Source organism: Penaeus monodon, chromosome 39, assembly GCF_015228065.2.
Source record: "Penaeus monodon isolate SGIC_2016 chromosome 39, NSTDA_Pmon_1, whole genome shotgun sequence".
Lineage (NCBI taxonomy): Eukaryota > Metazoa > Arthropoda > Malacostraca > Decapoda > Penaeidae > Penaeus > Penaeus monodon.
The window spans coordinates 14,026,510-14,046,077 of NC_051424.1; the positions used below are offsets into that span (position 1 = coordinate 14,026,510).

The window sequence follows — 19,568 nt, forward strand, 5'->3', positions numbered from 1 at the left end:
AACAAACATCATCACCCTCAGCAGCAGCAGCAAAAACTAGACCATCACCATCACCCAGGGAGCAGCAGCAGAAACATCATCAATCACACACACAAACAGCAGCACAATTTTAACACAGCAGCAGCAGCAGAAAACATCCTCATCACCTCATCAAGGGGAAAACATCATTTATCAGGGAACAGAACCGCCCGAAACAGCAGAATCATCATCCATCATCATCATCATCACATCATCATCAACATCACATCATCTCACAAAACCTTCATCATCAAAACAGCACAGCAAAAAGAACATCAACAATCATTCCTCATCAACCAGCAGCAGCAGCAGAAATCATCACCATCCCAAAACATCATTTACCATCATCATCACCCTCATTTATCATCACAGGGAGCCGCAGAATTTATCACCATCCCCCACCAAAACATCATCATCACACAGCAGCGCAGCAGAATCACACCTCATCATCATCATAAACTCAGCAGCAGCAGCAGAAATCATCAACCCTCAGCAGCAAACCGCAGCAGCCAAATCAAACATCATCTCAGCAGCAGCAGCGCACCAAATCATCATCATCCAACCCCAGCAGCAGCAGCAGCAGAATCATCCCCATCACAATCATCAGCCCGCAGAACAACAAAACATCCCTCACCCAGCAGCAAAACAGCAGAATCATCTCATTTTCATCTCATCATCATCATTTCCCTAAACTCATCAAAACCGCAGCGAATCATCATCATACCTCACAGCCAAACAGCAGCAGAATCATCATCATCATTTATCATCTCATCCATCACCCTCACCCTCAGCAGCAGCAGCCCAAAACAACCCACAGGGAGCAGCAATCATCATCAATCCCCCCATCACAGCAGCCCGAGAATCATCCCCTCACCCTCACACCGAGCAGCAGCCCGAATCATCCCCTCACCATCACATCAGCGAGCAGCAGAATCATCCAAACCCCACCGCAGCAGCCCGCGCAACAGAAACCCCCTTTTATCATCATCGCAGCAAGCAGCAGCAGAACTCCCCTAATCATAATCATCCCCCCGGGAGCAGCAGCAGCAGCAGCCCGAAATCTTTATCACCATCAGAGCAGCAGCCCCCCCAGCAGCCCGAAAAACTCATCATCCCCTCATCAGCACAGAACACCCCCCAGCAGAGCAAAAAATATCATCCCCTCATCATCATCCAAAACATCATCAACCCCGCAGCAGCCCGCACACACAACCAACAGCAATCTTTATTAAATCATCATCCACCCCAGCAGCAAGCAGCCGCAGAATCATTAAACACATCATCACACCAAAACATCCCTCACATCAAAGCAGCAGCAGAACCTTTATCATCATCATCAATCATAAAAGACAGCAGGGGCCGCAGAATCATCATCTCATCATCATCCCTCATCATCCCTCACAAAACACACAAAACACCCTTTACCCTCACACACAAAAATCACCCTCATCATCAAACACCATCAGCCCGCAGGGAGGGAAACAATTTTTTTACCCATCATTCCCCTCATCACCATAAATCACAAAAGGTACACCCCAATTATCCCCTCATCACCATCACAAAAATAGCAGCAGAACGCAGCAGAACATCACCATCATCATATCATCATCAGCAGGGAGCAGCAGAATCATCCCATCATCATCATTTATCATCAATTCCCTCAGCAGCAGCAGAACCCCACCAAAACATCATCATCACATCACAGCAGCAGCCCGCAGCACACCCCACAAATCCCTCATGCACCCCACAGCAGCAGCAGCAGAAATTTTATCATCATTTATTTCAGGAGCAGCAGGGAGAATTCATTTACCCTCACAGCAGCAGAAATTCATCATCACCATCATCATTTATCACAAAAATCATCATCCCCATCAGCAGCAGCAACAAAAATCATCATCCTTTATCATAAAAACCAGCAGCAGCAGGGAGAATCATTTATAAACATCATCTTTAAACATTATCATCACCCTCGCAGCAGGCAGCAGAAAACATCACATCATCATCACAAACAGCAGAAAAAAACATCATTTTAACCATCAGCAGGGAGCAGCAGAAACATCCCTCATTACATCATCATCACAGCAGGGAAGCAGCAGCAGCAGAACTCATCATCCATCATCATCAAACCAAACACAAATCATCATCACATCTCCCTTAGCAGCCGCAGCAGAACACACCAAAACATCATCATCACCCTTCCGCAGCCCCAAACAGAATCATCAAAACCTCTCATCAAACACCCTCATCATCACACCACAGCAGCAGCAGAACCTCCTCAAAAACCATATCAAACCTCAAAATCTAAACAAAAAATCATATCATCACAGCAGCAGCAGAAAAAGCAGCAGCAGAATCATCCCTTTCCCACACAGCAGCAGCCCGCAGAATCATCCTCATCATTTATCACAACCACCAGCAGCAGCCCCCCCGCAGCAACAGAACAATCTAAACTCCGCAGCAGAACACACAAATCATCACCCATCATTTCCCCAAAACATCATCATCATCCTCATCATCCAGCAGCACAGCAGCAGACAGCAGAATCATCATCATCATCATCCCCCAGGGAAACAGCAGCAGAATCATCATCCCCTCCCCCAAAACATCCCTTAGACAGCAGAACACACACACCAAAACATCATCATCATCTTTTCATCATTTTCACCCAAACAGCAGCAGCAGCAGAAAATCATCATCATTTTCATAAATTAAACAGAGAATCATCCCCTTCACATCATATCATCATCATCATATCAGCAGCAGCAAGCAGCAGGAAAAAAATCATAAAAAAACATCATTCATCATCATCATCATCAGCCCCAAGGAGCAGCAGAAAAATCATCATCATCATCATCATCACACCGGGAGCCAGAAAATCATCATAACTCATCATCATCTTTAGCAGCAGCCCCCACCCCAGCAGCAGCCAGAATCCTCATCATCAAACACATCTCAGCAGCAAAAAAAAAGGGAGCAGCAGAAATCTCATAAATCCCCCTTTATCCCCTAATCACAAAAATCATCCCCAGCAGCAGCCCGCAGCAGCAGCAGCAGAATCATCATTCCCCTCCCAAAAAATCAATTTATTAACAGCAGAATTTATCATCTCATCATCAGAACACACAGAATCACATTCCCTCACATCACACACCCCAAAACATCATCAGCAGCACAAAATCTCATTTTTCCCGCCCGCAGCAGCAGAAACCCAATCCATCATCATTCATCCCCTCATCTCATACAAAACACACCCAAAGCAGCAGCAGAAAATCATCATCACCACAGCAGACCAAAGCGAAATCCTCATCAAACATCCCCGCAGAAATCATCATCCTCCCAAAACAATCCCTTCATCATCACAAAAAATCTTTACCAGCAGCAGCAGAAAATCATATTCTCATCATCAGAAGCAGCAGACAGCAGCAGAATCATCATCATCCCAAAAAATCATCATCACAAAACAGCAGCAGCAGAAATCTCATCACCATTTAGCAGCAGCGAAAAAACATCATATCATTTCACACCCGCAGCAGCAGAATCTCATCATCATCATCATCACAGCAGCAGCAGCCCGCAGCAGCAAACAAATCATCATCAAACATCTTCAGCAGCAGAAAAACCCTCATCACACCCTCAGCCAGCAGCAGGGGCCCGAAACATCAAACATCATCATCTTCAGCAGCAGAACACCCACACATCAAATCATCATCATCACCCTCCCGCAGCAGCAGAAAAAAATTAAACCCTAAACATCATCATCCCTCACACACAAAATTTTCATATCCCCTAAACTCAGCAAGCCCCCCACCAGCAGCAGCAGCAGAATCATCACCCTCCCCATCGCACAAATCATCATCACAGAAACATCATCATCCCCCGCAGAAACATCATCATCATATTAAAACAGCCGCAGCCGCAGAAAACATCATCATTCTCATTCATCAATATCACCACAGACACACAGAATCATCATCATCAACCCTCAGCAGCAGCAGCAGAATCATCCTATCATCATCATTCATCAAACACCCCACACAGCCGAATCCTTATCATCACCCTCAGCAGCAGCAGCCAAAATCCTCAATTTATCATCATCATCATATCACACAGCCAGCAGGAAGCCCCCCCCAGCAGCAAGCAGAATCATCATCATCATCAAACCTAACACAGGGAGCAGGGAGAAAAAATCATCATCATCACATTTTAAGCAGCCCGAATAAACATCATCATTATCATCATCATCCCCAAACAAAATCAATCATCCCTTTCAGCAAGGGAGCAAATCATCATCATCATCATTTAGGGAGCAGCCCCCCGCAGCAGGGGAGCAGCCGAATCATCATATCAAACAACAATCATCATCCTTTACCCACAGAAGCAGCAAACAAAAATCATCATCCCCTCATCATCACAAACAGAAACAAATCCCTCCCCAAAACATCCTCATCCCCTCATCAGCAGCCACCCCACAGCAGCAGGCAGAATATTCATTTATCACCCCCCCGCAGCAGAATCATCATCATTTACCCTCATCACAGCAGCAGCAGCCCCCGAGGGGGAAAAAAATTCCCTCATCATCATCATCATCATCATCTTCCCCCCGGGAGCAGGGAAACATATCATCCCCTCAAACCAAAATTTATCTTCCCCCAAGCAGCAGCAGCAGGAACACACAAAAATCATTAAACATCATCATCATCACCCTCACGAGCAGAATTTAAAATCTATCACCCATCATTCACAGCAGCGAAAAAATCATCTTTACCCTCAGCAGCAGAAAATCATCCCCTCATCAACGTCATTCATAACATCATCATCACAAATCATCCCTCAAAACCCCCATCAGCAGCAGAAACCTCATAAACATCATCATTCATCAGGAGCAGAACACAATAAACATCATCAAACATCATCACCCTCACCCGCAGAGCACACACCCCCACCCCGCAGCAGCAGCAGCAAACCCGAATAAACAAACCCCATCACACCCCACACAAATCATATCATCATCACACCCGCAAAACAAAGCCCCACCCCCACACACAAGCAGAACTCATCAAACATCATCATCATCACCCACAGCAAGGGGCAGCAGCGCAGAAATTTTATCACATAATTTATATCATCACCCTTTCCCTCATCATCATCATCTCATCATTCATCACACCCCCGCAGAAACAGCCGAACTCATCATCATCACCTCGTAGAGCAGCAAATCATTTATCACCCTCACAACACACAACATCCCCAACACCGCAGCAGAGCAGCAGCAGAAAACATCATCATCCCACAGCAGCGCAGCAGAAACATCATCATCCTCATCATCATTTATCATCATCAAACATCTCACACACGAGCCAGAATCCAAACATCTCCATATCATCATCATTTTTCATCCCCACAAAACATCATCTTGCAGCAGGAAAATTTTTCTCATCATCATCATCATCATTTATCATCCCCCACAGGGGAGAAGCCCTCATTTACCCCATCACACAGCAGAAAAATCCTTCCATCATCATATCACACCCTTCTCACAGGGGGAAAATCATCACCTTTCCTCAGCAGCAGCAGCCCGAACAATCATCATATCACCTAATTTATCATCAAAATTTACCAAATTAAAATCATCACCACCCGCAGAAAACAGGGAGAAACTATCCAAACATCACATCATCAGCAAATCATCATCATCACCCTCAGCAGCAGCAGCAGAACATCAATATCACCCTCAGCAGCAGAACAATCATCAAACACCCTCACAAACCCGCAGCAGAAAAAATCCATCATCACATCATCATCATCATCATCATCATCATCATCCCTCACCACCCCCAGCAGCAGCACAGGGAATCATCATTTAAAACCCTCCTAGCAGCCAAAATTTTATTATCACCCTCAGCAGAGAGCAGCAAATTTATCATGTCATCGTTATCATCTTAGCAGAATCCTTTTCCATCATCACACAACAAAATTCATATTAACAGCAAACAGGGCAGCAGCAGAATCTCATCATCAACAAACAGCAGGGAAACATCATCAACCATAAGCAGCCCCCCAGCAGAATCATCATCATTTACCCTCAACACAGCAGCAGAATCATCATCATCCCCACCACAGCAGCAGCAGAAATCATCATCATCCATCATCCTCATCATCATCATCACATATCATCATCCATATCACCATCATTTTGAGCAGAAAACATTCATTTTTCCTCATCCCCCCACAAAACATTCATTTCATCATCAAAGCAGCAGCAGCAGAAAAACATTTACCCTCACAGCAAACCCCGAATCATCTTTTATAATTTACAACACAAATATCATCTCACCATCAGGGCAGCAGCAGAATCTCATCATCACAAAACCCATCATCATCAGCAGCAAATCATCATCACACACAAAACATCCCTCCCAAACATCACAGCAAAACATCACCCCTTTTAAACAGCAGCAGGCAGAATCATCATCATCACCATCAGCACACAGCAGAAATCATCATTTTCATCATAAACATCATCACACCTTATCCCTAATCATCCCTCCTCACACCAACCCCAAACAGAAACAGCCCAATCATTCAACCCTCAATTTTAAATTCATAAACATCACCATCAGAAGCAAACCGAAATCATCATCATACCACAGCAGGCAAACCAAACAGAAAACATCATCCAAACATCTCCCCTCAACACAGCAGGGAGAATCATTTATCATCCCCTCAATCATCCCAAAACATATCATTTATCATCATAAAAAATCATTTCACCCTCAGATCATCCAAACAGCAGCATAGCGAATCATCATTTATTACCATCATCTCAGCAGCAAAAAAATTTTTTTATCATCAGCAGCAAACAGAAATTTTCATTCACCTTATCATCATCAGCAGAATAAAACATCATTACCCTCACATCTTTAGCACGCAGCAAACAGAAACATCATCCTCACCATCACAGCAGCAGCAGAATCATCATCATCCAAACAGGGAGAACATCATCATAAACACATCATAGCAGAAACATCATTTATCACCATCCTCATCATCACCCCAAAAAGGGAGAAAAAATTTATCATCATCATTTATCATCATTTCCCCGCCCGCGCAGCAGCAGAATCATAAACATCACCCTCCCTCATCACAAAAATATCATCAAATCATCATCACCCCACACGCAGCGAATCATCATCATCACATCATCATCATCAGCAAACAGCAAACAAATACACACCACACAAACAGCAGCAGCCAGCAGCGAAATTTCATCATTCCCACCCTCCCCAGCAGCAGCAGAATCATATCATTCCCACCCCTACACGCCCGCAGAAAAATTCCATCATCACCCTCAGCAGCAGCAGAATCATAAACATCACCATTCATCAGCAAAAAAGAAATTCCCCATCATCACAGAAACAGCAGGCAGCAGAATCATCATCATCACCCTCATCATCATCATCACCAAATCATCATCATCAAAACCCTCAACACAAGCAGCAGAATCTCATCATCACCCCAGCACAACAGCAGAATTTTCATCATCCCATCATCATCCTCACACGCACAGACTCATCATCATCACCACACACCCCAGGCAGAAATCATCATTTATCACCATCACAGCCAGCAGAATTTATCATCATCACACAGCAACACCAGCCAGGGAAACATCATCATAACAAACATCATCACCCCACACAAAAACATCCTCATCACCACAGAAACATCCCCATCACACCCGCAGCAGCAGCCACAAATCATCACATCATCCCTTAACACAACCCCAACCCCCAAGAGCAGAATCATTTATCCACCCTCATCATCCCCGCAGCAGAATCATCATCACACCCCCGCAGCAAACAGAATCATCCCTCATCACCATCCCTCAACAAGGGGAGAAATCATCATCATCATCATCAGCAGCAGCCCCAAACAAAAATTCACATCATAACCATCAGCAGCAGCAAACAATTTTTCAAACACAAACATCCACCACACACAGCAGCAGGGAAACCCTCATCATCACCCCCAGCAGAATCATTTTATCATCACCCCAGCACAACAGCAGAATCATCACATCAACCCTCACATCATCACCCCACACAATAGCAGAATCCATCATATCACTATCATATCAACACAAATCCCTCACCCCCCAAAACAGCAGAAAATCAAAAATCATCACCATCAGCAATCAAAAAATTTACAAAATCATCAATCATTACCCTCATCATCATCCCCCAAAAAGCAGCAGAACATCATCATTTACATATCATCCCCATCATCACCACCCAAAGCAGCAGAACACCAAAAAACCCATCATCAAATCACATATTATTCCCAAAAAATCATCATCACCCTCCCCATCACCCCCAGAGAAAACAGCAAATATCATCATCATCTTTTTTTATCCCTAAACATCATCCCTCATCATCATCATCATCCCCAGCAGCAGCACAGCGAAGTCATCCCCTCATTATCATAACACAGCAGCCCAAAAATTTAATTTTAATTTTATCCAGAAACAGAGCAGAAATCATCATTCATTTTTATCATCATCAGCAAAAAAAATCAAAAAATTATCATTCATCATCATCACAGCAGCAGAAACAGCAGGAACACATCATTTAAATAATTAAAAACATTAACATATCATATAATTTTTTTTAAAAAAAAACTTTTCAAAATACCCGGAAAAAAACAACAAAATATTTAAAAAAATCCCTTAAACCTTATTTGGCCCAAAAATATTTCTCCAGAGAGAAGACAGCCCAATTAAAAAATTTAATTATAAAGAATCACTATAAACCGCAGCCAACAGCAACAGAAGCACAAAACTCAAAAATTTTTTTTATCTTCTCTATAAATTTTTTTATATCAAATTTAAAATCTATTTTACGCCAAACCCCGGGGCCCCCGCAGAAATCACAAATTAAATATTTCATTTTCACAATCATATAAGCCGCAAATCTATAAACAATTCAGAGCACAGGGAATTTTTATTATATCAAAATCAGAGCAGGGAAAACTAAATCCCCAAACAAGGAAAAGGAAAATCATCACCTCATACCCGGGAAAAAGAAATTTTTATTTTTTTCCCTTTAGCAGGAAAAAAGAATTCAAAAATAAAAACCCGAAAAACCTTTTTTTAAAAAATTAAAGGGGGAAATTAAAATTTTAAAAACAAATTTACTTTACTCCTATTTAAACGCACGCACCAGGCAAATCTCTCCTTTTTTTCTCATTCCTCATTTTTCATCCCTTTTTAAAGGGCAGGCCCAAGAATTTTTTTATAATTTTTTCTCCATCTAACCCAGAAGCCCAGGCAGCAGCGAAAAAATTCCCCCCAATTATCATCTTCTTTTTTCTATAGCCGGGACGGGAAAAACAAAAGGAGAACCTAAATTTCCCCCAAACTTCACAATTTATTTTCCCTCGGGGCGGCCCGAAAAGCGCAAATTTTTTCTTTCCAAATTCCCTCTTTTTCATACGGCCCCCCCCCCCCCAAAAAAAAAAAAAAAAAATAAAAAAAAAAAAAAAAAAAAAAAAAAAAAAAAAAAAAAAAAAAAAAAAAAAAAAAAAAAAAAAAAAAAAAAAAAAAAAAAAAAAAAAAAAAAAAAAAAAAAAAAAAAAAAAAAAAAAAAAAAAAAAAAAAAAAAAAAAAAAAAAAAAAAAAAAAAAACCCCCCCCCCCCCCCCCCCCCCCCCCCCCCCCCCCCCCCCCCCCCCCCCCCCCCCCCCCCCCCCCCCCCCCCCCCCCCCCCCCCCCCCCCCCCCCCCCCCCCCCCCCAAAAGCCCAAATGGGGAAAAAAAAAAGGTTTTAAATTGCCCCGGTTTTTTTTTTTTGATGAAAACCCAACCGGGACCAATTTTTTAATTTTTTAGTCCAAATTCCGCAATTGGAAAAAAGGGTGGGGGGGGAAAAAATTTGGGAAAAAATTTGGGTTAGGGGTTCCCAAAAATTTTTTTTCAAAATAGCAGAAAAGCAGCACAGCATTTATTCATTAATCATTAAATGCGGAAAATTATCATTAATAGGCTATATTTTGTTGGTTAACAGCTTTTACCATCATGACAGTTGTTAAAATTAACAACAATAATATTTGAATAGGAAAGTCATAGTATCCTTATATTGTTCATAATGATATTGTCGTGCCAGTATTGTATTTGTTATTATGATCATGACGAATATAATTAATGTTATTGATAAAGTAATTACTATAATCCGCAGTATTATTAGCATTATCACTGATATCATCAATCGTCCACATTTTTTTGTATCTTGCTCTATTATTTATCATATCAATTGATTAATATCTATTTACGCCATAGCCACGTGACCACTTGATACGAAAACAGCAAATTAAATATTTTCATGTTGCAGCAGTCATTGATAAGCCGCATCCTCGTATATCAGGTCTGGGCAGTAGCTACAGGAACTGTTTCATTGAGATACAAAGGATACAGAGCGGAGGCAAAGCTGAAAGCGTCCCATGCAAGGAAGGTAGGATATCATCGACATCATTACCAGGCAGATGTAAATTTTATGGATTTCTGTTGCGCTTTTGGAGCAGGAAACCTGAGAATATTCACATTGATAAAGTATCCCTGAAATAACCTTTATCAAACATTAATATGGGGATTATTAATTTTAAAACAAGTACTTTAGCTCCTATTTGAACGCTTACGCATTTCCTTGGCAACTCTCTTTCTTTCTCTTTCTCTTTATCTCTTTGTCTCATTGTCTCATCCCTTTCTTAATACTGGCAGGATTTCCTTAATGTTATTTCCTGTGGTATATTTTAGCTCTCCTCATGCTGAACCCAGTAACGACTCCAGACATGCAGCTGAAACTTCCATACAGGATTGGATCATCTTACTTTTACTTAAGTGACGAAGACTGCATCGGCAAGAACAAGAGGAGAGCCGTAATTTCCAGCAGGAAGATACACAGATTTATTTCGCGTCTCATGGTGATGGCCAATGCAAGGAGCGCTAATTCTTTAACTTCCTTAATTATTGGCCTCTCTTACAACGGCAATATAAACAAAGCAATTTGGGAAAACGGTATGCTGGTAGATGAACAATTAGTACATATTTTAGTCATCGCATGAATGTGAATATTGAAAATGTTAGATTCAAATTGTTTTCAATAACTGTTGATACAGATAAAAAGAATTACAGCTTTAAATGAGCAAATTTAAAAGCTAACAGTTAAGATGAGTCAAATGGGATTCTTGGGCACTCATCAGTATACTGCACTACAATGTATTGTGACTTTAGATAATGATTTTTGATGATGCTTTTGTGAATTAAAACGGAATAAATAATTTTATATTGTTTAAATTATTCACCTGGTTCATACTTTTCTCAAAATTTGTCATGGGAACTTTATTTGCTGTTCCTAAATCCAGGAGAACCACACGATTACTACGAAGAAACATTTTGGAACGGTGGCCAAGCAAACTTTAATGGCTATGGCGACATCAAAGATCCAGTTTGCGTGAGATACGTGGTTTCTCCTGACAAATTCCAGTACAGATGGGAACTGATCAAAACCTGCACCGCAGCTGGTACTGATCTACAGATGTGCGAATTACCAATGCAAGTAGAGAAAGCCCCCTTCATTTCAGATAATTTCTCCAAAAATATTAATATTTTTTCGAGAATAGCTCTAGTGTGCGTTCCTGCTATTTTCCAGAAAAGTGACAGGACTAACCCCTCAAGCCTCAGTGGCTAATTGCGGGCGTCGTCTAAGGCGGGGTGTGCTCGGCCGAGCCTTTACCATTTGCTGGTGACTACCAGTGCTCTGTATGGCGAATTCCCTTGGCATGTGAGTTTTATTTACTTTATTCCACTCGTTTTCCTTGTAGTCTGGAGATGAATTTATCATTGGCTTGATCCAGGTTTTAAATCATTACTGATTTCTTTAAATTCACTATTGTTTCCATTTCAGGCAGCGATTTACAGGTTCATCACATTTCAGGGAACTAGTGACCACCTTTCTATGTTCCGGTGTACTCATTCATGAAAATTTGTGTTGACAACTGCCCACTGTTTGACTGGATCAGCCAAAGCTATTACGGTAATTTTCTTACATATGCCAGTTTTCTTACTTGGACTTGTAGCATGATTATATCATTGCGGCGGTTATCTTTTCGTTGAATCTGTATTCGTACCAACAGATTCTCATTATTGCTCATTAGTGTTTCTGGGAGAAAAAATAGCTTCCTGTTGGTTTTATAATGATATAATGGCGAGTTTTCAACACAGATTGCACACTAATTAAGATCGGCTAACTCGGATGATGATGAATAGAATAAACACAAAAGCCAAAGTCACACGCACGCACGCACGCACGCAGCACGCACGCACGCACGCACACACACACTCACTCATTCACTCACTCACTCACACACTCACACACCTCACACACTCACACACACAACACACACAAACACACACACACACACACAACACACACACACACACACACACAACACACACACACACACACACACACACACACACACACACACACACAGAGTAATCTGTTCAGATTAGTGGAACTAACAAAGTGGAATGATTCCTTCTTCGTAAGATCATAGAATGTTCAGCATTAATGGTAGTGCATTACTTCTTGAGTAAGAATCGGTCTGATGCAAACCCCGTACACACGGCAGTGTTGCAGCACAAGTCAGGGACAATAATCTATCCCTGTAGTTATATTAGGAAGAAAACGTATTACCTATATTTGCATATTCTTAGAGTAATATTAGAAAGGCCATTGCAAAGTACATTTGATTTTTTTTTTTTTTAAGAAACATTTAAGTATATGGAAGTGAAGAATCGAAAACTTCAACCCTGTCCTAGCCATACTGGAATCCAATTACTACTAGGTTGCAAGGCAGCTTTCTGTCTTGCAGAAAGTACAGTAGCATGTCAGTGGAGAAGGACCTTGGGCTTAAATATTTTCAAGCCTGATAACAGCTAAAAAATATGTTATTTGTGTGGAATAGTACAATGGGACACACACCTTCAGACAATAAATGCTCACTGCAACTTATGAATTCATTACAGAAAGTCTGTAAATAATACAGAACTTGCATGAGGCACTTGAATCACCTGGCTGGGGATTGGAATCTGCACTCATTTCTGGTGCATAGGACTTATATACTGATGAGAGACAAGACACAGAAGGACAGAATGTAGTAAATGACAAAATAATTCAAGCAGTTGTATCAGATGAAGCAACCAGAGATTAGGTGACGTCATGGTCCCGGTGCACGATCCTCTCAGTAGCAAGGAACCTCTTACCCTGACTTTGGTTAGAGAGAATAAGCGACGTGCACACACAATGGATGATGATCAAGCTGACCGGTGGAAAAGCACTTTGTATTTGTGGCATCCGTACTGAACTACAGTAAACCCAATAATTGCATGTCAAATTGGCTAGCATCTGTATGTCTAGTGCAATTCCCCTGGACGTGTCGATTGTTGAGATCGTTCCTCTGAAAGGGAAATGGGATTAATAGGACAGAAGCAGTCACTGAAATGTTGCACTACTAAGCATACCATACTCACTCTCAGTCATCAGATACATATCAGATTTATCATTGACTAGATCCAGATTCACTCTTAGTAGATCGATAGTTTTTTCCCCTGTGATTCATGTCATTATAGAATGCCACTGTAAGTTTGGGCTATTAGAAGCCTACCTGATCCTCGAGAAGGCATTTGACATTATACATTGTGAATTACTCTAGAAGATCCTATCATCATCATTTAACGGTAGGTTCATGTCTGAGCCGCCGTGGTCACAGCATGATACTCAATTGCAGTTTTCACGTTGTGATGCTCTTGGAGTGAGTACGTGGTAGGGTCCCCAGTTCCTTTCCACGGAGAGTGCCGGTGTTACCTTTTTAGGCAATCATTCTCTCATATTTTATCCGGGCTTGGGACCAGCACTGACCTGGGCTGGCTTGGCCACCCAGTGGCTAGGCAGGCAATCAAGGTGAAGTTCCTTTGCCCAAGGGAAACAACGTGGCGGTCGGTGACTCGAACCCTCGAACTCAGATTGCCGTCGTGACAGTCTTGAGTCCGACGCTCTAACCATTCGACCACCGCGGCCTTGACGATCATGTGCTTCCATGATTTTTCTTGGCAATTTAGAGCGGTGGTTTGCCATTGCCTTCCGCCCGGTGTCTTTTTTTTTTTTTTTTTTTTTTTCGAGTCACCATCACATATTTACCCGGCACTGACTTGGGCTGACTTGGTCCCCCAGTGCCTAGGCAGGCAATCGAGGTGAAGTTCCTTGCCCAAGGGAAACAACGCGGGGGGTCGGTGACTCGAACCCTCGAACTCAGATTGCCGTCGTGACAGTCTTGAGTCCGACGCTCTAACCATTCGGCCACCGCGGCCCCCTGAGAAGATCCTATAGAATCCCCCAAAAAGGTTATTGGCCTATATATCGGTACAAAATATACCCTCTATCCTTTGAATTTAGAATTGAGACAAGAGTGTGTCCCATCACTTACACTTTCCAAGACTTGCATGCGATAGATGTAGGGTAGAGCTGGATCATATTTTGTCCTTTTCTGCTATTCTGTCGGAGCCTCTCGAGACCTAGGCAGTGGCTCTTGATACATTTAAAATGAGTTGCAACCTTCTATATCCAAAATCCAAGATTCGGGGCTTTTGGGTTCTGCGAGGGATTTTTTTTTAACTGGAGGGAAAAAAGTGTATTTGAAGTAGAGTAGGGTAGCTCTGAATCACCTCAGCCCTCTGTCTTACCTGACCATATCTCCTCCCAAGACTTTCTATTGTCTGCCAAAATGAGTAAATGAGACAGATTATCAAAAATAGTTATTATGTGTAGCTAAACTTACTAAGACACAGAATCACATGTAACTGGAAGCACTTCAAAACAAACTAAAGTAAAATGTAAAGTTCTATGTGACTGGCCGGGCACCGGAATGCAGTCCACCCAAGTGTATTGACAGCCCTGCGCCATCGGGTCAAATGTCTTAAAAGATTAGTTCTTGAAACAACGGACTGGGTTGACAGGAGTCATAAATTTTCGTGATAGGAGTGCTTATAGATGTCGAAGGCTCCGTATTTGAGGGCACCCTTCTGCTTGATGGGTGTATTCTCTTTTTTGGGAATATAAAACTATGAAGCTGTTATTTTTTCAGGTAGTGCTGGGGGAGTATAAATTAGGAGGAAGCAATGGCATTCTACGGCGGGTGGTAACAGGAGTTCAAAGTATCATAACTCACCCAGGTAAAAAAAACAAATCTTTCCGTCTACTTTTAGAGAAATTGTTCATATCTATCTATCTGTCTATCTATCTATTTTTCTATATCTATCTATCTATATATATAGATGTATATATATATACATATATATATAAAATATATATATATATATATATATATATATATATATATGCATGCATCTGTCTGCCTCGTGTGTTTGTGTGTGTGTGTTTGTTTGTGTGTGTGTGTGTGTGTGTGTGTGTGTGTTTGTGTGTGTGTGTGTGTGTGTATGTGTGTATGTGTGTGTGTATATGTGTGTGTGTGTGTGTGTGTATATGTGTGTGTGTGTGTGTGTGTGTGTGTGTGTGTGTGTGTGTGTGTGTGTGTGTGTGTGTGTGGGGCGTTAAATGAAAAAGTATTTGCGTCCAGTATTGCTTTTTTACACATGTAAATGCGAAATCTAACACTATTTTTTCCCATCTAGACTATGAGGCAGCGAATCCTATTTTTTACGACATAGCCCTCCTCCAAGTGGAAAAAGTCCCAATTACTAGCTTTCCTCATGTGAACTTAGTTTGCCTGCTAGACAGTGATATTCTGTACATGAACACACGGGCGTGGGACTGCTACACTGTAGGATGGCAGGGCAAATCAGGAGTGAGTGCTTTTGTTACTAAGTAATGAATTACGAAAGAACAATTGTCACTAAATCATCTTTGACGTAATGCGCTGTATATTAGTATAATGCACTATGGTGCAGATTCATAAGCTAATTTGCACTTTCAATACTACTGCGTAATTAGTACGATATCACTATAACAATTTCCACATATTATTCGAAATGGTTTTAAAGCTGCATATATTCAGCCTTGTACAAATGTATCTGTCCCTACAGTTTCTGAAACGCATTGAGGCCAACATCGCTTCGAGGAGGCTGTGTCACATCTATTCTCACGCTTTTTCCAACTCCGCTAGTGCCAAGAATCCCCACAAATATTACTGGTCACACGGCTATCACTTGCTGGAATATCTTTTCAGGTCAGTATTAGAAATACTTTTTTTAAAATTACTGAACTGTTAATATTTATATTGTGTGTGAGAGGTCTCGAAACTCAATTTCTCTAAAACTGTGTTTAGATTAATATCATTTTTTGTCTGTAAAACAGGACATTTTTTCAAATAATTTTGAGACAGCAGTTTTGCACAGTCCTTTTGTTGAGTCATGTGGTCTAGTAGGTTTAGTACAGCTAATTCTCGACATTCCTGGAGTGCAGAGGTTCTAGTCATAGGAAGAGTTAGTATTTATATGTATCAGTGCGTTATTGCATTATTCCATCATAAATCGATACGTCAGTACATAATGACTAGATTTGAATTTTTATATCAGTATCACCGAGCACTCATAGGGTTTGGAATTCATTTTTTTTTCTTTTTACTAAACTCGGATGTCTTTATATTTTTTTTCTTTAAGAAATACGAAAAAGAAATGTTATGCACAGTCTCACATTGCTCATTACTTTTTAACCAGCCGCGTGCTGATAAACGCAATTTGTTTTAAAATGTTTAAAATGATGTCATATTTACTGTGAAGTGCGGTTAATGGTGTTCTTGATACATCTCCTGGTATTTACATTACTCCTTATAAAGAATGTCTAAAATTTTATGCAGGAAAAACAGGTACATAGACGTAACGCTAAGTGACCTCCAGCATCTAATGCTTGTTTTATCTACTTACGAGGTGAATTCACCAAATTAATCAATGAATTTTCGAATTCGTAGGAAAGCATGTATTAGAAATTGCTAATTTAGACCAGTGCCGATCAGTAATGCTAATCTTTCATCGGTATTACTAGGTAAAGCTTTCTCAAGAGTTCTCCCGGACCTGACTCATCGTTTTTATTTTGTTTAAACAACAGCAAAATTACATTTTGTCTTTTTTATACTGACTGCTTGTGTTTGTGTTCATATATGTATACGTAGAGTATATATATATATATATATATATATATATATATATATATATATATTATATATATATATGTTATATATATAATATATATATATATATATATATATATATATATTATATAATACATATATATATATATATATATATATATATATATATATATATATATATATATATATATATATTTATATATATATATGTGGTGTTGTGTGTGTGTGTGTGTGTGTGTGTGTTGTGTGTGTGTGTGTGTGTGTGTGTGTGTGTGTATGTGTGTGTTTGTGTGTGTGTGTGTGTATATGCATACATGCATGCATGTATGTATATGTGTATGTGTGTATAATATATATATATATATATATATATATATATATATATATATTATATATATATATATATATATGTATGTATGTGTATATGTATTATGTATTTATATTTTATATATATATTATATATATATATATATATATAATATATTATATTATATATTATATATATACATACATAAATATTTATCTATTAAATATATGAATAGGGAAACAGCCACAGTAGAAAATGAAACTAAATCGTAACGTTTCGAACTCTTCATGAGTTCCTTTTCAGACGAATAAACCGAAATGGATACAAGGAGATAATTTTTGCAAGTATATATAGTGATAGAGAGACAGGACGAACAAGAGCTGAATCAGGTTTCAGGGAGATGGTCGAAGTCAAAGAGTCTGGCTAAATAACGAGGAGGTAAGATCATCCAAGCCCCATTGACCAGCACTCAAGTAGAAATTAGGCATTTTTTCCAATTAATAGAGATTCTAACATTTTTCTTTCGTACGAATTTACTGATTTATGAATTGATTTAGCGCTTTTCCAGTTAAGCCGGTGACCTTTATCACGTAAATGAACGAAACACGCACTTGATTCTCTATTAAATCTCACATCACGTTTATGTTCATTAATTCTTTTCTCAAAAGCTCTACCGGTCTCACCTATGTAAACTTGGGCAATCCTTACAAGGTATAGTGTAAATCCGGGAGAAGTCTCAAGAGCACCACTAGCTGCATCATGTTTAACTTAAGTATTACGCTGCGTATTCGGATATAAAAACAATTCCAGCGCCTTTAAACATTTCCATCTCGCAGATGAATGTGCCTGATTTAAGATATCCTAATTTCGAAAAAGTTTAAAAAATGACGTCGAATTGAATAAAATAGTCGAGAAAAGGTAATTTCCCCGAATCTTCCCATTCTACTTTAAAATTGATAGTACTTGCGAGGTTGTCGAGTTTACTGAAAAAATCTTCGAAATCTGAACGGTTCACTTGCCTCAAAGAAAATATATCATCAACATAACGAAACGAAATCGTGTCGGGAAGGAGAATCGACGGAAGGAATTCAGATTTAAACCTCTCCATGTATAAATTCGCAAGAACCGGGCTTAAGCTACTTCCCATTGCAATACCATTGATTTGTTGATAAAATTCGCCGTCAAAAGTAGACATTATTCGTGACGTACAAACGAATGTCGTTACCATTTACCCAAACTAATATGAAAAATCGACGAAGTATTGTAGAATAGCGAGCCAAGCAGTTAGCACCGTAATCCTACGAATGTAGGTTTGGGATACAATAACATCGTTATGTATGTGCTGGAGTCATTAAAAATTAGTAAAATGTAAGTTCTGTATACGAAATAAAAAAGTAATAGAATAATATCAAATGGCAACCTATGTGCAGTCAAAATAAAAAACAAACACGCTAAAAAGTAAAGAACAACATAATTTTAAACCAAGAGATGGCGCTGACAATGGATACTTTTCAACGGGGAGGCATGGCCGCATCCACCGTCGCTTTCCATCCACGGGAATCCCTCATGGCGAACCTCCAGGCAGGCAGCCCATCTCTAGCTCCTTGCGACAGGTCTGGTCAGCTACCCAACCATGACCTCGTAGGTCGTCCCGCTAGCCTGCACCCAGTATTGACAACCTGATGGGCAGGGTGATCCACAGAGTAAAAAGCTGGGTGCCCGTATATCCTGAGTTGGCGATTCCGGATTATGCAAGTAACAGGTCCCATACCAGTCTCACGGTTTAGCCATCACATGGTCCTGCCAACTGTGCCTCATAAGCCGGCATAGGGACTTATTATAAAATGCATCAAGACGATACTCCAATGCATTTGATAGCATCTAGGTTTTGCTTCCATACGGCAAAGCTTGCAGTATCAAAACCTTGAAGACACGTAACTTGGTCCTTCTTCATAGATATCAACATCTTCAAAAGCTTAAGTCGATCGAGTTCATGGCTCCTGCTGCCAGACCAGTCTGTCTACTGAC

At 40.4% G+C, this 19,568-nt stretch overlaps 1 long non-coding RNA gene across 1 annotated transcript in view; it reads left to right on the top strand.

The window, feature by feature from the left end:
* The first annotated feature begins 12,020 nt into the window (after window positions 1-12,020).
* LOC119597248 overlaps window positions 12,021-19,568 on the top strand; it is a 15,671-nt gene continuing 8,123 nt past the window's right edge. The window contains exons 1-4 of the long non-coding RNA XR_005230814.1: window positions 12,021-12,102; window positions 15,212-15,299; window positions 15,759-15,931; window positions 16,170-16,312. This is a non-coding gene — a long non-coding RNA (uncharacterized LOC119597248). The remainder of the gene's footprint in view (window positions 12,103-15,211; window positions 15,300-15,758; window positions 15,932-16,169; window positions 16,313-19,568) is intronic.